This window comes from Ranitomeya variabilis, chromosome 6, assembly GCF_051348905.1.
Source record: "Ranitomeya variabilis isolate aRanVar5 chromosome 6, aRanVar5.hap1, whole genome shotgun sequence".
NCBI classification, from domain to species: domain Eukaryota; kingdom Metazoa; phylum Chordata; class Amphibia; order Anura; family Dendrobatidae; genus Ranitomeya; species Ranitomeya variabilis.
The window spans coordinates 21458398-21483742 of NC_135237.1; the positions used below are offsets into that span (position 1 = coordinate 21458398).

The following is a 25345-nucleotide window of genomic DNA, read 5'->3' on the forward strand; positions in this document are numbered from 1 at the left end:
TTATAGTGACAGATCGCTGATCTGACACTTTGCAGAGCACTGTGTGCTCTGAGCAGGCGCTTGTAAGCCACCTCCCTGCAGGACCCGGTAGTAGCCCCGTGGCCATTTTGGATCCGGGGCCTGCAGGGAGGAGACGCTCGGTACAAGGTGAGTACATCGCCTTGTACCGATCGTCTCAGGGAAGCCCGTAGGGAGCCCCCTCCCTGCACGATGCTTCCCTATGCCCCCGCAATGCTGCGATCATGTTTGATCGCAGTGTGCCCCGGGGGTTAATGTGCCAGGAGCGGTCCGTGACCGCTCCTGGCACATAGTACCGGATGTCAGCTGCGATAGTCAGCTGACACCCGGCCGCGATCGGCCGCGCTCCCCCCGTGAGCGCGGCCGATCGCATATGACGTACTATCCCGTCACTGGAAATTAAGTCCCAGGTCACCTTGATGGGTTAGTAGGTCATATGGGATTAAGGGGTTAAAATAAGAGCAATGATCTGATTGGTTGCTGTGAGAGGCCCTGACACTTTTTCTTAGAGCTATTTTCATGGATCTTACCTGGGAGGTTCATGAAACCATTTATGTCCTCCATACACAGTCCACCATAAATTTCAGCCTTCATTCTGCCACTGGTTGGCAACTGGAGGATAACATCGACCATGGAATAAAAACTGTAAATTTTTGAGAAAAATATATTGTATAAAATAAGTGATTGTAACACTGGTAGTTTATGAGAGTTGATAAACAGAGTCTGTTATATATCCAATAGTGAGGAAGAGGAGGAAGAGGAGGAAGTGGAGGAAGTGGAGGAAGCAGAGAGCAGTGAGGACAAGGAATCGTAAGTAGAGAGATAGTGAGGTTAAAACTTTCTCGCCAACACTCCCAGAACATCCCCGAGTCTCCCGGAAAAAGATACTCAAGGATCCATCTATAGCAGCTGTATACAGGCAGAGGACTTTATCCGTAGGCTTCCTAAGCATCATTTCTTCTAACCAGAGCTGTATGGTTTTATTTCAGGCGCTTTGGATGCCGTATTGAGGCCATGTGCACACGTTCAGTATTTTTCGCTACAAAAACGTGATAAAAAACGCAAAAAAAACGCTTACATATGCCTCCCATTATTTAAAGTGTATTCCGCATTTCTTCTGCGAAAAAATTGCATCGTGGAAAAAAAAGCAACATGTTCATTAAATTTGCGGAATTGCGGGGATTCCGCACACCTAGGAGTGCATTGATCTGCATACTTTCCGCATGTGGCTGTGCCCACGATGCGGGAAGTAAGCAGATCATGTGCGGTTGGTACCCAGGGTGGAGGAGAGGAGACTCTCCTCCACGGATTGGGCACCATATAATTGGTAAAAAAAAAAAAAAGAATTAAAATAAAAAATCGTGATATACTCACCCCCGGAGTCTTCCCGCCTCTTATCGGTGCATGTGGCCGCTTCCGTTCCTATAGATGGTGTGTGTGTGAAGGACCTTCCGTGACGTTGCGGTCACATGACCGCGATGACGTTGCGGTCACATGACCGCGATGACGTCGCGGTCACATGACCGCGACGTCACGGAAGGTCCTGCACACACACACACCATCTATAGGAACGGAAGCCGCTGACGAGATCGGCTGTCTGCAGGTGAGTATAACTATTTTTTTTTATTATTTTTAAACATCTTTTACTGTTGATGCTGCATAGGCAGCATCTATAGTAAAAAGTTGGTCACACTTGTCAAACACTGTTTGACAAGTGTGACCAACCTATCAATCAGTTTTCCAAGCGATGCTACAGATCGCTTGGAAAACTTTAGCATTCTGCAAGCTAATTACGCTTGCAAAATGCTTAAATAAACGTGAAAAAAACGGGAAAAAACGCAAAAAAAAAAAATGCGGATTTCTTGCAGAAAATTTCCGGTTTTCTTCAGGAAATTTCTGCAAGAAATCCTGACGTGTGCACATACCCCAAGAACACATGGTCCAGTGATAGCAACACCACAGAAGAAATGCTAGCGCAGGCTTCCAGTGTCTGATGTTTCAGATGCTGCACATCTCGTATCTTCACAGCATAGACAATTGCCTTCAGATGACTCAAAGATAAAAGTCTAAGGAGGTCAGATCGGGAGACCTTGGTGGCCATTCAACTGGCCCACTACAACCAATCCACTTTCCAGAAAACTATTCATGTAGGAATGTTCGGACCTGACGCCCATAATTGATAGTATGGTGTGATATATGGGGTCCAAAGATAGTGGGGCCATTCTTCATCAATGGAAACCTCAACGCCACTGGATATCTGAAATTGCTACATGATGATGTGTTGCTCTCTTTATGCAGTGAAGATGGCAGATTCCGTGAGTTTTTCCAGCAAGATGGTGACCACCACATTATGGGTGTCAGGTCCGAGCATTCCTACAAGGAATCTGACCCCCTTAGACTAGCATTTCTTCTGCGGTGTTGCTATCAGTGTGTCAAGAGTGGGAGAAGAGGGCTGCATTGACAATCCAACACAATGGGTAGCACTTTGAACACATTTTATAAGTGGTCATAAACTTGTAAATATCTCATGAAAGAATAAAGTTACGTTAAAGCCAAGCACACCATTGTTTTTCTTGTGAAATTCTCAATAAGGTTGATGTGTCACATGACCCTCTTCCCATTAAAAAAATAAAGTTGGATCCAAAATGGCTGAATTCAAAATGGCCGCCATGGTCAAAACCCATCTTGAAAAGTTTCCCCCTCCCATATAGAAAAATATTTAGAATTGAGAGTCCTCAGTGGTTGATACCTTTTAATGGCTGACTGAAAAGATGGTAACAAATTGCAAGCTTTCGAGACTACACAGGTCTCTTCATCAGGCATAGACTAAAACAAATTCTGAAGAATCACATATTTATGCACAACAATACTACAACAAACTAAGGGACCTTCTGATTCATAACAAGGAAAAGAAACTGCACAGATTGCGCCTCAATTCAGGACTCTATGCAAACAGATACAAAACAAAGCCAAAACCTGACAACTTGGACAACCACTCCATTCCAGACACAAAAGCCTCTAACTGTGTCATTAATCTCTCAGGTTATAAACCCGACAAAGTGGAGCTGGCCGTGCTTTCCAGAGGATTCTCATTTTGTCCTACTAAGGCCCTGGATAAAACTGAACTCTGCAGTGATATGGAACATTTTTTCAGGAGACCGCGCCTGAGGGAATATTTCAATGATACAGAAGATTCAGAACCCACCTGGACTGAAGGAAAAGGGATCCTAACAACAAAGAAGAAGTCAGACTGGACACCTCCACCGGAACGCAACCCTCATTTGGATAAATATATAGACTACTTCAGACATGTGATAAAATCCATCATCATAGATACTAACAGGAGACAAGCATCCAACATCAGTGCCCAGGAGAGAAAGGCCATACAGTCTCTGAAAACCAGCAAAGAAATCATCAGGGCCGGACTGGCCATTTGGCAAATGCCAGAAGGGCCTGTCTGGTTGTGGGCTGCCTTGTGTGCTACGTTGTTAACAGAATCAATGTTCTCAAGACACCCATACTGTTAACAGTTGTGACGGAGCACAAAGCCGATCACTCTGTCACATACCTCAGCATGCCGTGGGTATCATTACAAATATTAGTCTTGTAGTAAAGCTTCCTTTCCCTCATCCAGGGTAATATTAGTTATATATCCCATCTGGTTATTGGGGACGGTGACACCATGGGCCTGTGTGATTTCAAATGCCAGGGCTGAATTTCGTCCCCAGTCTGTACCTGGAAATCATCATCAAACCTGCTGACAAGGGAGGTGCAATAGTCCTGATGAACACATCAGACTATATGAAGGAAGCAAACAGACGACTTATGGACACACGCTACTACAAAACATTGGAGTCGGATCCTACACAGGACTATTACAAGGAACTAAACAAGTTAGTATCTTGTCTGCCCGACGAATCCATAAGATCCGATGACTTGATACCAGAAAGCCCAAGAACAGGGACATTCTACATGCTCCCAAAATCCACAAATCTGGAGATCCAGGAAGACCACTTATCTCATGTGTGGGCACCTTACTGAGCAGGTATCTGGATGGGTAGAGGGTGTTCTTAAACCCCTGGTAAAGGACACACCCAGCTACATTCAGGACACAACTGACCTACTGAATAAACTATCAGCAATAGGTCCTCTACCAGAAGGAACCATCCTGGCCACCATGGATGTGGAATCTTTATACTCCAATATCCCACATCAGGATGGACTAAATGCCTGCAAACTCTTCCTGGAAAACACAGGGACTGATGCAAATTCTGTGGTGAAACTTATAAAATTCATCCTCACCTACAATTACTTTGAATTTGACAAGAAGATCTACAGTGCCTACAAGTAGTATTCAACCCCCTGCAGATTTAGCAGGTGTACACATTTGGAATTAACTTGGCATTGTGACATTTGGACTGTAGATCAGCCTGGAAGTGTGAAATGCACTGCAGCAAAAAAGAATGTTATTTCTTTGTTTATTTTTATTTTTTTAATTGTGAAAAGTTTTTTCAGAGGGTCATTTATTATTCAACCCCTCAACCCACCAGAATTCTGTTTGGTTCCCCTAAAGTATCAAGAAGTAGTTCAGGCACAAAGAACAATGAGCTTCACATGTTTGGATTAATTATCTCTTTTTCCAGCCTTTTCTGACTATTTAAGACCCTCCCCAAACTTGTGAACAGCACTCATACATGGTCAACATGGGAAAGACAAAGGAGCATTCCAAGGCCATCAGAGACAAGATCATGGAGGGTCACAAGGCTGGCAAGGGGTACAAAACCCTTTCCAAGGAGTTGGGCCTACCTGTCTCCACTGTTGGGAGCATCATCTGGAAGTGGAAGGCTTATGGAACTACTGTTAGCCTTCCACGGCCTGGACAGCCTTTGAAAGTTTCCTCCCGTGCCGAGGCCAGGCTTGTCCGAAGAGTCAAGGCTAACCCAAGGACAACAAGGAAGGAGCTCCGGGAAGATCTCATGGCAGTGGGGACATTGGTTTCAGTCAATACCATAAGTAACGTACTCCACCGCAATGGTCTCCGTTCCAGACGAGCCCGTAAGGTACCTTTACTTTCAAAGCGTCATGTCAAGGCTCGTCTACAGTTTGCTCATGATCACTTGGAGGACTCTGAGACTGACTGGTTCAAGGTTCTCTGGTCTGATGAGACCAAGATCTAGATCTTTGGTGCCAACCACACACGTGACGTTTGGAGACTGGATGGCACTGCATACGACCCCAAGAATACCATCCCTACAGTCAAGCATGGTGGTGGCAGCATCATGCTGTGGGGCTGTTTCTCAGCCAAGGGGCCTGGCCATCTGGTCCGCATCCATGGGAAGATGGATAGCACGGCCTACCTGGAGATTTTGGCCAAGAACCTCCGCTCCTCCATCAAGGATCTTAAGATGGGTCGTCATTTCATCTTCCAACAAGACAACGACCCAAAGCACACAGCCAAGAAAACCAATGCCTGGTTCAAGAGGCAAAAAATCAAGGTGTTGCAGTGGCCTAGTCAGTCTCCTGACCTTAACCCAATTGAAAACTTGTGGAAGGAGCTCAAGATTAAAGTCCACATGAGACACCCAAAGAACCTAGATAACTTGGAGAAGATCTGCATGGAGGAGTGGGCCAAGATAACTCCAGAGTCCTGTGCCGGCCTGATCAGGTCTTATAAAAGACGATTATTAGCTGTAATTGCAAACAAAGGTTATTCCACAAAATATTAAACCTAGGGGTTGAAGAATAATTGACCCACACTTTTATGTTTAAAATTTATAAAAATTTAACTGAGCAACAAAACTTTTTGGTTTGTAAGATTTATGCATCTGTTAATAAATCCTGCTCTTGTTTGAAATTTGAAGGCTCTAACTTATTTGCATCTTATTAAACCTGCTAAATCTGCAGGGGGTTGAATACTACTTGTAGGCACTGTATCTACAGGAGACTGATACAGCAATGGGAAGTAAAATGGCCCCACAGTATGCAAATCTTTTCATGGCCAACTTGAAAGTGACTTTTTGTCCTCATGTCCCATAAGGCCTCTGGCCTACTACCGCTACATTGATGACATTTTAATCATCTGGACGGAGTCTGAGCCACAGCTAAAGACATTCCATGAACAGTTTAATCAATTTCATCCCACAATCAACTTGACACTCAACTACTCCTGCACTGAGATTAACTTTTTGGACACTATTATTAACCCCTTCAAGTCGCGGCCCTTTTTCGTTTTTGCATTTTCGTTTTTCACTCCCCTCCTTCCCAGAGCCATAACTTTTTAATTTTTCCGTAAATATGGCCATGTGAGGGCTTATTTTTTGCGGGACGAGTTGTACTTTTGAACGACACCATTGGTTTTACCATGTTTTTTACTAGAAAACGGGAAAAAAATTCCAAGTGCGGTGACATTGCAAAAAAACTGCAATCCCACACTTGTTTTTTGTTTGGCTTTTTTGCTAGGTTCACTAAATGCTAAAACTGACCTGCCATTATGATTCTCCAGGTCATTACGAGTTCATAGACACCTAACATGTCTAGGTTATTTTTTATCCAAGTGGTGAAAAAAAATTCAAAACTTTGCTTAAAAAAAAAAAAAAAAAAAAACAAAAGTGCCATTTTCCGATACCCGTAGCGTCTCCATTTTTCGTGATCTGGGGTCGGGTGAGGGCTCATTTTTTGCGTGCCGAGCTGGCGTTTTTAATAATATCACTTTTGTGCAGATACGTTCTTTTGATTGCCCGTTATTGCATTTTAATGCAATGTCGCGGCGACCAAAAAAACGTAATTCTGGCGTTTTGAATTTTTTTCTCGCTACGCTGTTTAGCGATCAGGTTAATGCTTTTTTTTTATTGATAGATCGGGCGATTCTGAACGCGGCGATACCAAATACGTGTAGGTTTGATATTTTTTTTATTGTTTTATTTAGGATGGGGCGAAAGGGGGGTGATTTAAACTTATGTTTTATACATTTTTTTCATATTTTTAAAAACATTTTTTTTTTACCTGTGCCATGCTTCAATAGCCTCCATGGGAGGCTAGAAGCTGGCACAACTCGATTGGCTCAGCTACATGGCAGCGATCATCAGATCGCTCCTATGTAGCTGAAATGCAGGTGTGCTGTGAGCGCCGACCACAGGGGCATCAGTAACCATAGAGGTCTCAAGGACCTCTATGGTTACCATCCTGACACATGATCATGTGACGGAGTCGGCGATGACGTCATTTCCGGCCGCCCGGCCGGATGCGGTAGTTAAATGCCGCTGTCTGCGTTTGACAGCGGCATTTAACAGGTTAATAGCGGCGGGTGAATAGCGATTTCACCTGCCGCTATTGCACGCACATGTCAGCTGTACAAAACAGCTGACATGTCGCGACTTTGATGTGCGCTCAGCGCCGGAGCCCACATCAAAGGGGGAGACACGGCATGCGCAGTACATGTACGGCGCATGTCGCGAAAGGGTTAAGCTGCAGAACAATGAAATAGAGACATCCCTGTATCAGAAGCCAATCGACCGTCCAACATACCTTAAATGGGACAGTTTCCATCCAAAACACATAAAAAACTCCAAAAGCAAGAAACACACAAATCCGCACTGCCAACTGAATGTAATCCGTTAATTTTGTTAACCACTTCACACTGTGATGGTTACAGAAGCTCCATTTACCTATATCAAACTGGGGGTGCGTTTTCCAAAAAACGCACGAAACAGCCGTTGTCCGGAGCTGCTTCTATCCCTCCCTGCAATCTGTTTTTTAAGTATGTCCGAATAAAGTGAACAAATCTTGAACAGGGGTAAGTGCGTTCCTTTTTTCTTTCATTTTGGACATAAAAAACTCCATTGTCTACAGCCAAGCCATCAGATACAATCATATACCGTATTTTTCGGACTATAAGACGCACCGGACCATAAGGCGCACCCCAAATTTGGGGTGAAAATTGCAGAAAAAAAGATTTTTTATAAGATGGGGGTCCGTCTTATTGTCCGAATTTCCAGTATCTTACCTGAGGGCTGGCGGTGGCAGAGCAGGGTCACAGGAGGCATGGTGTCAGCAGAGGTGGGGTGATGCGGTACGGCGTGCACCTGAGCAGGGTCCCTTCCTGCTTAGGTGGGCGACGCCACGGCCTGGTGTCCATGGGAGGGCTGCAGCAGTTGTTACCGGCAGAGGTGCTGGGATGAGGAGGTGCTGGGATGAGGAGGTCCTGGGATGAGGAGGTCCTGGGATGAGGAGGTCCTGGGATGAGGAGGTCCTGGGATGAGGAGGCGCAGTGAGAGGTATGGCATCAGAGGGGTCCCTTTCCCTGGTGAGGTGATGCAGCAGCCCGGTAAGCAGCAGAGCCGGGTGAATACTGTTGTTAGCTCCTCTTCTCGCAAGCATGCTGCACCATGTGACCTTACTTGTCACGTGATGTTCTGACGTCAGAAGGGGAAAGTGCAGGGCCATATTGGAATCCGGGATGGCGCAGTCGTTTCTGCCCCGTATAGAGCACTTGTCCTCCCAGGTGATCCGTGTGCTGGGATGTAACCCGGGGCCCATGACCTTACAGGGCACTAACACATACCTGTTGGGCACCGGCCGGAGGAGGATTCTCATAGACACAGGAGAGCCATCAGTACCAGAATATATCAACACTCTGAAGCAAGTCCTGCAGGACTCCAGCACTGCCATCCAAGAAATCATCGTCACTCACTGGCACCTCGACCACTCCGGGGGCATAACGGACATATGCAGAGATATCATGTTGTTAGCGGTGGTGGCGGCCATCTTCCCGAGGCCGCGGGTGCACAGATGAAGCGCTCTGCTTCCCGGGGCTTCAGGAAAATGCCCGCGGGAGGCCGCGCGTGCGCAGATGGAGATCGCGGCGGCCATTTTCCTGAAGCCCCGGGAAGCAGAGCGCTCCATCTGCGCACGCGCGGCCTCCGGAAGATGGCCGCCACCACCGCTAACAACAGGATTCACCCGGCTCTGCTGCTTACCGGGCTGCTGCATCACCTCACCGGGCAAAGGGACCCCGCTCACTGCGCCTCCTCATCCCCGCACGTCTGCCGGCGCACCTCTGCCACCGCACCTCTGCCACCATACCTCTGCCGCCACGGTAAGCCTGCATTGCGACTATTAGACGCACCCCCCATTTCCCCCCCTTTTTTTGGGGGGAAAAAGTGCGTCTTGTAGTCCGAAAAATACGGTATGTTCCAACCCAATGGACAGGGATGAACACCTTGGTCGCCTCAGAAAGACCTTTTTGAATCAGGGCTATCATCCAAGAACAATTGAAAACCACATTACAAGAGCCACCAGAATATCAAGGAATCACCTGCTACATTACAAAGCTAAAGAAGAAAATAACCGGGTGCCTCTAGTAGTTACCTACAATCCAAATCTGGAGGTGCTAAGGGGAGCTGCCCGGAAATTACAACCTTTACTACAAAAAGATGCCGCTTACAATCCATGTTTCCAGACCCCCCACTACTGTGTTTTAGGCAGCCCCCAAATCTAAGAAGCATCATTGTCAGAAGCTCCCTGTCCTCTCCAACAGCTGCAGGAACCTTTCCCTGCAACCAGAAAACACGTAAAACCTGTCCATTTATAATGACCAGGGACAAGATAAAGATCACAACTCACATCAGGACTACAAGATCCCAGGTACATTCAGCTGCATCACATCTAATGGGGTGTACCTAATTATATGTACTAAATGTCCAACTGGGGGTCTGTATGTGGGGGAGACAGGGCAAAAGCTTAGAACAAGAATGAATTCTCACCGCCACACAATAAGAGAAAAAAGAATGGATCTACCTGTGGCAATACATTTCTGTCTCCCAAATCATAACATTATGGACATGAGATTACTGGTGTTAAAAGGTAACTTCAAATCGCAGAAAGACAGGAGAGTCTGGGAATATAAACTGATGACGACCTTTGACTGTAGTGGTGGAATGAATGTGTCGCATGGATTTATGTCTTTTTACATCAGCTAAGGAATTTGCCCCTCAGACTATGAGGGGTCATCACAACAGAACCAGACCCCAATCAGAGGACAATAAAACATTCTTATCTAAGAACTGGTCCAATATTTATGGACATAACTGTTTATCACCCATGGTAATTCTGCTTCATGTCACCTTATCCATGGTTTTGTTTTTTTGTTTTTGTTTTGTTTTTCTGTGCTATGTTGTGTATAAATATGTGATTCTTCAGAATTTGTTTTAGTCTTTGCCTGATGAACAGACCTGTGTAGTCTCGAAAGCTTGCAATTTGTTACCATCTTTTCAGTTAGCCATTAAAAGGTATCAACCACTGAGGACTCTCAATTCTAAATATTTTTCTATCTACTAGCACGGTACCAAGATATATATCTCCTCTTCCATATACTAATGTGCCACAAACAGGAAGCTGATATCACCAACCATTCCCATTTTATTTAGGTGTATCCATATAGATGGCCCACCCTATATATATATACATGGCTGTAATTCTTCCTCTAATGGGGTGAATGAATCTCAGTTGTGGAGAAATGAGATAATGAACGTAAGGTCACAAAAGGAGCAATACATGGAATATGGGCACAGAAATCAGTGACCCCTATGTGCCATTTGCCCCTTTGGTGCTTCAGGCTGACCTGTTCGAGTTTATTGCTCATGTAGCACCCAAAGGGCACAGAAGGGCATTAATAAAGAATGATAAATGGTAAGTGGACACTAAGAGGCACTGATTTTTGTGTCAGTTTGCCATTTATTGCCCCTTTAATGACGCCATTTATTTCTATTCAGTGCCTGAATGTCCCCATTTAATCACCTGAAGCTCACGATGACTGACTTGGGCTTTGTACTTGTGCAGCCTCTTTGGCCAGAGAAGTAGAAGGCCCCTGTAGTGCTCTGTCGTACACCCGCTCTCCTAGTGCCTGCGGCGTGATGTCATCAATGCGCTAGGATGTATCGCTATTAACTACATAACAGACAGCGTTCTTAGGCTTAAAAGCGCCCCCTACTGGAGCTGTGCAGTACTGTGCGCTGTCCTGTAAAATTCTGAATTTGTCAGAAATATCTTACACCTGTTCATGAATGATGTATTTATCCGCACTATGGTGGGCTCACACAATGTGATCACAGGGTATGTTTCTGTCCTAAATGCAAGTATTCCTCTGGATTTGGAGCAGCACAGCAGTAAATGCACCATTGTTGCATTGTATGAACCCACTGTAACACTCCCTATAAAGGAGCGATTACAATAATGTTCATTTATGAGATTTATTACTGCATGTAATCAATGTTATGTGCTCAGCAGTGAGGAAGAGGAGCAAGAGGTGGGCAGGGATTGCTCCAAATAAGATACCATCAGACTGTACAGCTCTGGGAAAAATTAGGAGACCACCACATCAAATCCCTGTCATGGCCGCCCAATCTCCAGACCTGAACCCCACTGAAAACCTCTGGAATGTAATCAGGAGGATGATGGATAGTCACAATCCATCAAACAAAGAACTGCTGACATTATTGTACCAGGAGTGGCATAAGGTCACCCAGGAGCAGCGTGACAGACTGGTGGAAAGCTGCCAAGACGCATGAAAGCTGTGATTAAAATGCATGGTTATTCCACAAAATATTGATGTCTGAACTCTTCCTGAGTTAAAACATTAGTATTGTTGTTCGTAAATGATTATGAACTCGTTTTCTTTGCATTATTTGAGGTCTGAAAGCGCTGTTTTTTGTTTTTTTTTTAGTTTTGACCATTTCTCCTTTTCAAAAAAAAAAAATACAAAATTAATTGCTTGAAAATTTGGAGACATGTTGTCAGACGTTTATAGAATAAAACAACAATTTACATTTTACTGAAACTTATATCTATAAAGAGAAAAATCAGACAAACTGAACATTTTGCAGTGGTCTGTTCATTTTTGCCAGAGCTGTAAGTACAGAGATATGGAGTATAGAGATATCACAGGTTGTATATGATTGTAGATATTTATTAATATCTGATGAATGACTTGTTATCACTGAGTATAGACTGAGGAGGATAGAAAACATTGCTGTGCATACTGATTTAGGGGTCTCCTACTCCAGGATTATAGGGGGCACAATTTTCTGAGCTCTTGGTCTTGTCTGAGCAGTGCTGCCGCTCCAATGTGGCCATGGCGCACTGAAAACAGTTTTGCCAATGGCCGGTATGACTGGCAAAGATGAAGGTAGAGGCGCTGGTGGGTGGCGCAGAGGAGGGAGACATACAGTGTAATTGTATTTGACCTGTGAGAAAAAAAAACAAATGTCTACTAGAGCCGACCCGCTGATACCACTACTGATCCCGCATCTCCAGTCCGGCACGCTCTCGGGTTACTACAAGGCCATTTACAACACTCACTCCCCAGCTATGATGCCCTTCCTGAGCTGCCTTCACCTGAGCCGGAGGTTCCCTCCTCTTCTCCCTACATCTTCGCACCTCCTCCGTGTGCCCTCCCAAACATCTAAGTGCGCACAGCGCCTACTACCCTCTGTCTACTCCACTAGCTGGGCATAGGTCTGCTACTAAGCCAGTGCACTCGTGCCATGATTTATATTATTGCTTTATTTGGTCATATATTCTCCATTTTGTTTTTTGCACATTGTTATCCATTTGCTACATATATTGAGATCTTGCCCTTTTTGTTCACATTCTACCATCTTGACTCTGAGAATATTATTCTTTCAGTGCAGTTAATGAGCTTCTTATTTTCTCTACTTTCCTAGATTTCCTCATAGACTGATCAGAATGATAATGTGAACTGTCTGTGTCTCAATTTGTTTGTTTGTTTGGATTTTTCTTCAGATGCAAACGTAAATGGTGGCAAAGGTGGCAAAAATGCTTTGACAGAAAAAACAGCAAAGTCAGGAACATGTAGGTATTTTAACACTTTCCACAAATGGACATGCCCTTATTTCCTAAATGCTGTTTTCTAGATGCAAAATTATACAATGACTCGTCCTGGTAGTTACACAGGTGCCATGTTTCACACCTGTGCTGTCAACAATGTGTCACGGATCCCAACAACATGTCAGGGATCCTGGGTAGGATACCTTTATTGTCCCCACTACTCACACCAATTTGTCACAAACCGCGGTGGTTTGGTTGCCCCTGGTTCCTTTTGAAGGGGATTTATCTATATCCCAGTTCCAGTTTGGAACTTGTAGCTCTCTGGCGTCCCCCTTACCCTCAGGTCAGATTAGGTCCTGCACCTAGGGTAATTAGTCACCAGAAAGGCTGCCTGCTATGCACTGGCTATTGGGCATCCTGCAACGAGGGCATTATAACTACTCCCACACAGGCGGGAACAATAATTATCAATGCCGCCGTCGCTACAAAGATTCCCAATCGCACAGAACAAAGTATCCTGCCACCAGCTTCGATTCCACAAGGGTTAACTGGTCCGGAGCCAACCCAAATCAGTAGCGTAATTCACTTCAGAGGAAGCGACAGTTCGTTTATAGAGCAGAGAGAGACAAGCTAGTAAATTATATATTTGACTCCATAAAAAGGTAGGCAGTGTTTGCAAAGTATAAAAGATATTATAAAGAAGACAAAATCATGTGTACATTACAAATAAAATAGGGTTAACACTGAAAAGAGAACATTTAAATAGCATTCAGAACATTTCAGCTTGAGACTGGCCGTGTACTATGGAGGAGAAAGGGCTTACATATATCCAGATGCATGAACACAGCTTTACCGAGCTGTTGTTAGCTCGCTTCCTGGACCAACTCTTCCCCCAATTCAGCAGGGGTAAAGATATGCCCTCTTGTCGTGACATCACTGAGTGGGATAAGTAATGACATGCACTCATTTTCCACCTATTTACATTTTTTGAGCCCCCAGACAAAGACATTCCTTGGGCAAGGGGAGGGGCAACGAGGGGCTTTACAGGATTAGTTGTCTGCAGTTTAAAAGCCATACACTGCTCACACATTGGTATCAAGTTGCACAGTATCTGCCATAGGGCTTTGTTTGTTGTATGACCGAATGCAGAAGGGGAGAAAGGTGGGTCGAAACTGCAATGTGTGTCTGTGACAGGGTAATTTCTAGAACTCTCTTACATTATGACATTTTTACATTATCGTGACAACAGGTAAAAGATCAGTCCCCTTACAAGTGCATGTGAATTTGATATTTATACAATGAGCTATTAATGTATTATTATTAATAATAATGTTAATTGTAACATTATTTAAAAATATAATATTAATTAGTAATGACATCTATCTAAATCGTGTGGTGACGTATATGAGACAGGTAATGCATTATGTTTGTCGGTGTCCCTATGAGACAAGGATTTGTTCTTGATTATTACATTACAAGGTATTTATTTGTGATCATTTCTTCTATTTCTCCAACAGCAAAAAAGAGCATGATAAAAAAGGGAGCCGCATACCAAAGTAAGGAAACTCTTCCCTCATTATTGTATGTGACATGTTGTTGCACTCAGGCTCATTATATCAGGGGCAGATACACTTTGGGGCTCATCCCCCGCCAGTCTCCCCACCCCCAGAGTAGGCACTTTTCCCACCTTTACATTATGTGGTTTTAATAGTGGTTCCCCACTTGGGCGGCTTCGGCTGTTTCTATAGGTGTTATCATGCACCTATTGTGCTTCTCCTGTTTTTTACACCCCTAGTTCAGGGGGTGAGCACAGTGGCCTATTTACTTGCCTTTACACCGGCATTACATCTGGGGGAGTGTGGGTGATGGGGGTTGATATCAGCATTTTCGGGCATTCATCCTGTGTTTTAGCTATTTACTATTGATATTTGTGATATATATATTGATGTACTATTTAATGAATTGAAGTTTGTTTGAATAAATCATTGCTCTGTATTTTTCTCCTTTTGCTTATCATTATATCAGGGGCAGATACATTTTGTGTCTTCCCTTTATATCGTTATACTATATGGAATATTTTTAATGGAAGAAACCAATATATTTAAATGTCTATATGTCCCATTATGAGAGAAAAGAATTTCCCTTTTTAGTTCATGTCTTCTAAACTCTCTAACCTTCCCGTCCTTTCGTCTCCATTCTAAACACTAGGCTCCTCAGAGTGATTCTCTGCTGCTTTAAGAACACAGCAGCAGAGTAAAGAAAATCACGTAAGTATAATTTTTTTTATTGAAAGATTTTAAAGGGCCACTGTCACCCCCCTCCAGCCGTTATAAACTAAAAGAGCCACCTTGTGCAGCAGTAATGCTGCATTCTAACAAGGTGGCTCTTTTAGTTTTAGGTTCAAGTATACCCCAAATAAAGCGTTTTTATACTTAGCCACAATTCCTGTCTCTAGCCAGGGAGGCGGGTCCTCACTCCCCAGCTTGACCAGCTCCTCTGCCGTCACTCCAATCTTCCTGCGCTTTCGGTGCCGCCCCCTCAGCGCCGTTATCGTTTCAAAACCGGCGCCTGCGCTGTGTACTGGTGTCCTGCGCAGACGCAGTAAGCTCTGGCCATCTGATGTCCCAGCCAGGCTTGCACACTGCGCCTGCGCGGGCATCGCGGCCAGCCACCTTTGGAATCCCCGCCCCGCACTGTGTTATGCATTATGCACAGTGCGGGGCGGGGATTCCAAAGGTTCCACCTATACAGAATATTCCGTGTAATGGCTGATACCAGAGAACAAAAGACATCCACAGAACACCAGGATGGATCTGCTGCACAGCAAATAGCTGTAGGACCTGCGATGACGTCACTGCTGTTGTGAATTCCGCTCTTGGGCTCCCTCCGGTGGCTGTAAGTGGCACTTTTGTGAGTTCTGCTCTTGGGCTCCCTCCGGTGGTTTTGAGTGGTATGGCTGCTTCTTGGATTTAGCATCAGCAGCTGCTTCCACTGATCGTCTTTCTGGCTCGGCTATTTTAGTCTGGCCTTGCCCTCAATCAATGCCAGTTGTCAATTGTTCCTGCTTGGAGTCACGGCTCTTTTGGATTTCCCTGACACTCTGACCTGTTCAGCAAAGATAAGTCCTTGCTTGTCCTTTTGCAGTCCACTTGTTGTGGACTTTATTGTTCAGCATATTCTATGTTTTTCTCATTTGTCCAGCTTATCAGTATGGATCTATTCAGCTAAGCTGGAAGCTCTGGGCAGCAGATTTTGCCCTCCACACCTTTAGTCAGGTGTGGAGATTTTGCATTCTCTGCGGTGGACTTTTTCTAGTTTTTATTACTGACCGCACAGTGTCTGTCCTGTACTATCTATCTAGCTAGAAGTGGCCTCCTTTGCTACATCTTGTTTCATTCTACGTATGTAATTTCCCTCTCCACTCACAGTCATTATTTGTGGGGGGCTGTCCTATCCTTTGGGGGTTTTCTCTGAGGCAAGATAGCTTTCCTGTTTCTACCTTTAGGGGTAGTTAGCTCTTAGGCTGTGACGAGGTGTCTATGGAGTGACAGGAACATCCCACGGCTACTTCTAGTGTTGTGTTAAGATCAGGAACTGCGGTCAGTATAGTTACCACCTGCTCAGAGCTAGTCGCATGTCGCTCCTAAATCACCAATCCACAACACACTGCCATGTGATTAGGGCAATCACATGGCAGTGACGTCATCGCAGGTCCTACAGCTATTTGCTGTGCAGCAGATCCATCCTGGTGTTCTGTGGATGTCTTTTGTTCTCTGGTATCAGCCATTACATGGAATATTCTGTATAGGTGAAACAAATATATACTGGAGAAAACGTTTTCCGGGGATTCGAAAGGTGGCTGGCCGCGATGCCCACGCAGGCGCAGTGTGCAAGCCTGGCTGGGACATCAGACGGCCAGAGCTTACTGCGTCTGCGCAGGACACCAGTACACAGCGCAGGCGCCGGTTTTGAAACGATAACAGCGCTGAGGGGGCGGCGCCGAAAGCGCAGGAAGATTGGAGTGACGGCAGAGGAGCTGGCCAAGCTGGGGAGTGAGGATCCGCCTCCCTGGCTAGAGACAGGAATTGTGGCTAAGTATAAAAACGCTTTATTTGGGGTATACTTGAACCTAAAACTAAAAGAGCCACCTTGTTAGAATGCAGCATTACTGCTGCACAAGTGGCTCTTTTAGTTTATAATGGCTGGAGGGGGGTGACAGTGGCCCTTTAAGATTAACAAACTCTACATCAGTGTCTTCTTAAGTATTGATTATCATATAAAGAGTCAGTAGGTGACAAATTAGTTTAATTCTTATGCATAGAAAATAAGGTAGGAGGACACCTAATTATTTTACATTCAAAGATAGATTATTTTTACAGAAGCAAGCACTGCCATGGGCACGGCATGGCGCCATCGTATGCAAATCTCTTTCTCAGCCTATAGGAGGAGATTTTCCACAGTAGTCCCCAGGCCACTTCCCACATGCAGTGCTAGTACAGATACATTGATGACCTGTTAAAAATAATAATAAAAAAAAAAAAAAATCGAAAAAAGTTTAAATTACCCTCCATTCGACCCATTCAAAATAAAACAATAACAAAATTAAAAATACACATATTTGGTACTGCCACTTTCAGCAATGCCTGATCTATCAAAATATAAATATAATTAACTTGAATGGTAATCGGCGTAATGAGAAAAATAATCGAAACTCCAGAATTACTTTTTTTTGGTCGCCTCAATATTGCAATAAAATGCAATAACAGGCGATCAAAAGATTGTATCTACACCAAAATGGAATCAATAAAAATATCAGCTTGACGCGCAAACAATAAGCCATCACCCAGCCCCAGAGCATGAAAAATGGAGACATTACGCGTCTCGGAAAGTGGCGCTTTTTTTTTTTTTTTGCAAACTTTGCATTTTTCTTTTGACCACTAAAATAAAACAGAACCTATACATGTTTGGTATCTGTGAACTCGTAATGACCTGGAGAATCATAACGGCAGGTCAGTTTTAGCGTTTAGTGAGCATGGTAAAGAAAAAAAAACAAAACGAAATTTGTGGAATTTTGCCTTTTAGCAGTTTCACTGCACTTTGATTTTTTTTTTTCCTGTTTTCAATATACGATATGGTAAAACCAATGGTGAAGTTCAAAAGTACAACTTTTCCTGCAAAAAATCAAGCCTTCACGCGGCCATATTGACAGAAAAACATTAAAAAGTTATAGCTCTGGGAAGACGGGGAGGAAAAAACGGAAACTCAAAAACAGAAAATCCCACGGTCGTTAAGAGCTATTTGTCTTACTGCAAAAAACTTGCACATTTTGCAAAATGTCGCAAAGTTTGGCAAAAATGTTCTGCTTTATATAAAATCAATCTTGGTGGAGGCTGCTGTACATTTCCACAAACATTTTAGTGACTTTTCAAAAAGTTTAAAATTAAAAAAAAAAATCGCATGAAAACATCTGTAAAGTCTAAACCCTGCCCACAAATGCTTAAAACAAAACAGACGTACACAAAACAGGGAGTTTAGGAAAGGTACAAATGAAAAGATAATTATGGTGCAAATGGAAAGCTGGCAAAATCTGCCCCAATCAATGGTGAATCGGCCCCTTCATCTCTAATGAGTAAGTCTGTTCTCCGCCGACATCTGCTTATGATCAGTCTGTCTCTGCCATCTCTAATCCATATTTTCCTTTACAGAAGTTCAGTTCTCACATGGCGCGGTCATTGGCCTGGTTATTCCCATCATTCTTGTTCTTGCTGCCATCGACTCTGCAATTTCTTCTACGTAGCAAGAAAGTGATCAGGCCACAAGCATGAAATGGTTTCACCAACAGCTGCAGTGTCTGACAGAACAGGCACAGATTCTGGGTAGAGTGCAAGAGACACCTTCTAGTGGGTAGAAAGACCCTGCGCTAAAGCTGTAATATAACTGATCCGTATGTGCACGATGCGCAGCGACCTTACAGAGGCCTGTAGTATGCCAGCATGCAAGGATGTGTGACAGAGTGGTGAGCGCAGTGCTCGTGCCAGGAGTCCGGTGATGCTACCGGCACATGTGAAACACATTCCCTAGTGGTGTGCAGCTTACTTCTGGTAGCGGTGAGCGCAGTGCATGTGCCAGGAGTCCGGTGATGCAACTATCTGGAGAAGTGGAGAGCACGGTTTGTGTGCTGAGCCTCCGATGGTGCTGAAGGATTACTGCGGAGGGTAGGACGGCGGAAGACCTGGGGAGCGTCCTACCGTGGTGTCAGGTTCCCTCCGTGCCCTCCGTAAGCCAATGCAGTAGACTGGCGGTGCGCTTCGGCCAAAAAGCGCAGAAGCGCAGTGGCGAGGTTGGAGGTGGTCATGGTCTGGGGGACGTCACCAGAACTGGGGGACGGGTGCATGAGAGGGTCAGTAAACCAACACGTTTCAAAGGACTCAGTCCTTCTTTGTCAGGGCTGCTGACCCCACCTTAAACCCGGCCATATATATATATATACATAGACGTGCGCCCCCCACCATGTCCCACTGTTACTTATTGTTGAAATGCGCATCTAGTTAAATGAGGACATGTGACCCATCTGCATATTCAATTATCTACTTTTCATACCCTGTTTTCCCGAAAATAAGACATCTCCCAAAAATAAGACCTAGCTGTGGTTTTGCAGAACTGCTAATTATAAGGCCCCCCCCCCCCCCCCGAAAGTAAGACCTAGCAAAGTTGTTTTTTGGTAGCATGCCTGCTAGAACACCAGAGCATACAGCTGTGATTCTTTTTCGCCCGCTGCCGTTGTCCCCTACCTTTACTGTCTGATGCAGGACATGAAGACCGGCCGCCAACCCCGATGTTCCGTTCTGCGGCCATCACTTGTAAAGGTGCAGGCAAGGCATCAAGAGGCCCGTCACCTGCAGCCTTCCCTGTTGTCAACTGTCAGTCTGTCGTTAACCCGTCTCCTGCTGCCATACCGTACTGTATTCTCCAGGGCCGGACTGAGCATCGGGCACTTCCGGCAAATGCCAGAAGGGCCGGTGCCTGTAGTGGGCCGCTCGATCTGTTCCTGCTTCCGGGGCACACCACGCAACTACGGGATCTCCCTCCTGCAGTGATGCCACATGGATGTTCCCCTGTACTGTGCATGGGAATGGGATGGCCGCTCTCCATTCAGACAGGCAACACCGGCAGCCTCCGCCCGCAGAGCATGAGCACACCGTCAGGGAACCACGCACAGACAGCACAGAGTGATGACGTGTGAGGGCGCTGCGGTCACCCGACCACGAGGGGGCATGAGCACTCATCCCCTGCAGCGCCGGACAAGTGTGTGAGGTGCCGTGCCGCAATAGTGATTGCAAGACCCCGATGACTCCCACACACATTAGGCCCCACGCACATTAGGCTCCACACACATTAGGCCCCACGCACATTAGGCTCCACACACATTAGGCTCCACACACATTAGGCCCCACGCACATTAGGCTCCACACACATTATGCCCCACGCACATTAGGCCCCACGCACATTAGGCCCCACGCACATTAGGCTCCACGCACATTAAGCTCCACGCACATTAGGCTCCACACACATTATGCCCCACGCACATTAGGCTCCACGCGCATTAAGCTCCACGCGCATTAAGCTCCGCGCCCATTAGGCCCCACGCACATTAGGCCCCACGCACATTAGGCTCCACGCACATTAGGCTCCACGCACATTAGGCCCCACGCACATTAGGCCCCACGCACATTAGGCCCCACGCACAGTAGGCTCCACGCACATTAGGCCCCACGCACATTAGGCTCCACGCGCATTAAGCCCCACGCGCATTAAGCTCCACGCCCATTAGGCCCCACACACATTAGGCCCCACGCACATTAGGCTCCATGCACATTAGGCCCCACGCGCATTAGGCTCCACGCGCATTAAGCTCCACGCGCATTAAGCTCCACGCGCATTAAGCTCCACGCGCATTAGGCCCCACACACATTAGGAGCTATCACACACTTTAGGCCCATACACATTAGGAGCTCCCATACATATTAGGACCCACACACATTAGGAGCTCCCATACACAGCGTCAGACTGGAGCACCTTGGGCCCACCAGAGAAAATCATTCTTGGGGTCCACTATGTAGCTTCATAGAAATAAATACAAGACCACCAATTGTGCAAAAAAACGCCCTAATATCAGGGTATAATATAAGGTAGTACACGTCTTAATTATGTAGAAGGGGTTGGGGTAGCCCCCTCATAGAAAATAAAGTAGACCCCTCATAGGGTACAATGTATCCCCCTCACAGAATATAATGTAGCCCCCCCATAGAATATAATGCAACCAGCCTCAGAGTATAATGCAGCCCCCTTAGAGTATAGTGCAACTCCCCTCATAAGGTATAATGCAGCCCCTTCATGGAATATAATGTAGCCCCCTCATAGGTTATCACGCTGCCCCCTCTCATAGGGCATCATGCAGCTCACTCCCCCCATAGGGCATCATGCAGCTCACTCCCCCCATAGGGCATCATGCAGCTCACTCCCCCCATAGGGAATCATGCAGCTCACTCCCCCCATAGGGAATCATGCAGCTCACTCCCCCCTTGCCCCATAGGGCATCATGCATCTCACACTCCCCCTTGCCCCATAGGGCATCATGCATCTCACACTCCCCCTTGCCCCATAGGGCATCATGCATCTCACCCCCCCCCCCTTGCCCCATAGGGCATCATGCAGCTCACACACACACACCCTTGCCCCATAGGGCATCATGCAGCTCACCCCCCCCTGCCCTATAGGGCATCATGCAGCTCACCCCCCCCCCCGCCCCATAGGGCATCATGTGGCTCACACACCCCTTGCCCCATAGGGCATCATGCAGCTCACCCCCCACCCCGTAGGGCATCATGCAGCTCACCCCCCCGCCCCATAGGGCATCATACAGCTCACCCCCCCGTCCCATAGGGCATCATGCAGCTCACTCCCCCCATAGGGTATCATGCAGCTCAATGCCCCCCACAGGGCATCATGCAGCTCACTCCCCCCATAGGGAATCATGCAGTTCACTCCCCCCTTGCCCCATTGGGCATCATGCATCTCACACCCTTCCTTGCCCCATAGGGCATCATGTATCTCACACACCCCCCTTGCCCCATAGGGCATCATGCAGCTCACACACACACACCCTTGCCCCATAGGGAATCATGCAGCTCACCCCCCCTGCCCTATAGGGCATCATGCAGCTCACCCCCCCCCGCCCCATAGGGCATCATACCGCTCACACCCCCTGCCCCATAGGGCATCATGCGGCTCACACCCCCCTTGCCCCATAGGGCATCATGCAGCTCACACGCCCCCCTTGCCCCATAGGGTATCATGCAGCTCACACACCCCCCTTGCCCCATAGGGCGTCATACAGCTCACCCCCCCTGTGCCATAGGGCATCATGCAGCTCACACACCCCCTTGCCCCATAGGGCATCATGCAGCTCACACACACACACCCCCTTGCCCCATAGGGCATCATGCAGCTCACACCCCCCCCCTTGCCCCATAGGTCATTATGCAGCTCACCCCCCCACCCCATAGGGCATCATACAGCTCACCCCCCCACCCCATAGGGCATCATGCAGCTCACCCCCCCGCCCCATGGGGCATCATACAGCTCACCCCCCTGCCCCATAGGGCATCATGCAGGTCACCCCCCCCCCCATACAACCAGGACTCAATAATTAAAAAAAAAAAAAAAAAGCACAATACTCACCTCTCCTCCTCGCTCCCACACTGACTCCAGCAGCGGCTCTGCTCCGATGTCAGGAGCTGCGCTGCTGTTGGCCTCACTCACAGCAGGTGCGTGATGAAGTGATGTCATCACGCACCTGCTGTGTGTCAGCGGCGAGGGGAATCATGGGAGAGGGAGCGTCATCTGACGCTCTCTCCCCATTAATGAGCGCTGGGGGGCGGCGTTGGGGCCGGGATCCCTGGCTTACGGCCCCATAGCGGCCGTGTGAGCTGGGGGCCCCTGAGGGAGCAGGGGGGGTCTGCGGGCTCTGATAGCGGGCAGTGTTTAGCTGCAATTTGCGGCAAACGCTGCCCGCTATTGTAGTGAAATGAATTCACTCCTCCCCACGCCCACACACATTAGGCTCCATAGACATTATGGCTTTCACATGTTGAATTTTAACACCCAATACAGTTTACTCTTCTTCCCACACATGCACAGGGCTCCCTGGTATCTGTAGTTCCCAACAGCTCCTCGGGGTCTTGCAATCAGTATTGCGGCACGGCACCTCACACACTTATCCGGCGCTGCAGGGGATGAGTGCTCATGCCCCCTCGTGGTCGGGTGACCGCAGCGCCCTCACACGTCATCACTCTGTGCTGTCTGTGCGTGGTTCCCTGACGGTGTGCTCATGCTCTGCGGGCGGAGGCTGCCGGTGTTGCCTGTCTGAATGGAGAGCGGCCATCCCATTCCCATGCACAGTACAGGGGAACATCCATGTGGCATCACTGCAGGAGGGGGATCCCGTAGTTGCGTGGTGTGCCCCGGAAGCAGGAACAGATCGAGCGGCCCACTACAGGCACCGGCCCTTCTGGCATTTGCCAGAAGTGCCAGATGCTCAGTCCGGCCCTGGAGAATACAGTACTGTATGGCAGCAGGAGACGGGTTAACGACAGACTGACAGTTGACAACGGAGAAGGCTGCAGGCGACGGGCCTCTTGATGCCTTGCCTGCACCTTTACAAGTGATGGCCGCAGAACGGAACATCGGGGTTGGCGGCCGGTCTTCATGTCCTGCATCAGACAGTGAAGGTAGGGGACAACGGCAGCGGGCAAAAAAGAATCACAGCTGTATGCTCTGGTGTTCTAATGGGCATGCTACCAAAAAACAACTTTGCTAGGTCTTACTTTCTTGGAAGGCCTTATATTTAGCAGTTCTGTAAAACCATAGGTCTTATTTTTGGGAGATGTCGTATTTTCGCGGAAACAGGGTATGAAAAGTAGATAATTGAATATGCAGATGGGTCACTTGTCCTCATTTAACTAGATGTGCATTTCAACAATAGGTATCAGTGGGACACAGTGGGGGGCGCACGTATATATATATATATATATATACATATATATATAGCCGGGTTTAAGGTGGGGTCAGCAGCCCTGACAAAGAAGGACGGAGTTCTTTGAAACGCGTTGGTTTACTGGCCCTCTTGCGCACCCGTCCCCCAGTTCTGGTGACGTCCCCCAGACTATGCCTCTCTCCAACCTCGCTACTGTGCGGCTGCGCTTCTCGGCCAGATCGCACCGCCGGTCTCCTGCATTGGCTTACGGAGGTAACGGAGGGAACCTGACACCACGGTAGGACGCTCCCCAGGTCTCCTGCCATCCTACCCTCCGCAGTAATCCTGCAGCACCATCGGAGGCTCAGCACACAAACCGTGCTCTCCACTTCTCCAGATAGCAGCATCACCGGACTCCTGGCACATGCACTGCGCTCACCGCTACCAGAAGTAAGCTGCACACCACTAGGGAATCTGCTTCACATGTGCCGGTAGCATCACCGGACTCCTGGCACGAGCACTGCGCTCACCACTCTGTCACATCCTTGCATGCTGGCATACTACAGGCCTCTGTAAGGTCGCTGGGCATCGTGCACATACGGATCAGTTATATTACAGCTTTAGCGCAGGGTCTAGACTCTACAGACACTTTGCTGACCTCAGCCATATTTTAAAATAAAGAATTATTTGTTGTCATTTTTTGTTCTATTTATATTTTTGCTATATTTTTTATGTAACGATTTTATAACCCTAACCCAATCTCTAACCATACCCCTAACCTTAGCCATAGAACCATCCCAAATACAACTCCAAAGCCTAGGTACCTTCACACTAAACAACGAGAACGACAACGATCCGTGACGTTGCAGCGTCCTGGATAGCGATCTCGTTGTGTTTGACACGCAGCAGCAATCAGGATCCCGCTGTGATATCGCTGGTCGGAGCTAGAAGTCCAGAACTTTATTTGGTCGTCAGATCGGCGTGTATCGTTGTGTTTGACAGCAAAAGCAACGATGTCAGCAATGTTAAACAAGGAGCTAACGACCTGTGAGAACGATAAGTGAGTCACCGTTACGTCACAGGATCGCTCTTGCATCTATGTGGAGCTGCTGTGTTTGACATCTCTACAGCGACCTAAACAGCGACGCTGCAGCGATCGGATCGTTGTCTATATCGCTGCAGCGTCGCTGAGTGTGACGGTACCTTTAGTCTGAATTCTAAATCTAAGGGTACCGTCTCACAGTGGCACTTTTGTCTCTACGACGGTACGATCCGTGACGTTCCAGCGATATCCATACGATATCGCTGTGTCTGACACGCAGCAGCGATCAGGGACCCCGCTGAGAATCGTACATCGTAGCAGATCGTTTGAAACTTTCTTTCGTCGCTGGATCTCCCGCTGTCATCGCTGGATCGGTGTGTGTGACACCGATCCAGCGATGCGATCGC

The 25345-nt window shown here is 47.0% G+C and overlaps 1 long non-coding RNA gene across 1 annotated transcript; it reads left to right on the top strand.

Moving 5' to 3' along the window:
• Nucleotides 1–759: 759 nt before the first annotated feature.
• On the top strand, nucleotides 760–18785 carry LOC143783371 (uncharacterized). Its single transcript, XR_013217134.1, has 5 exons — nucleotides 760–828; nucleotides 12817–12885; nucleotides 14379–14417; nucleotides 15070–15128; nucleotides 18567–18785. It is a non-coding gene; the product is annotated as an uncharacterized LOC143783371 (long non-coding RNA).
• The last annotated feature ends 6560 nt before the right edge of the window (nucleotides 18786–25345 follow it).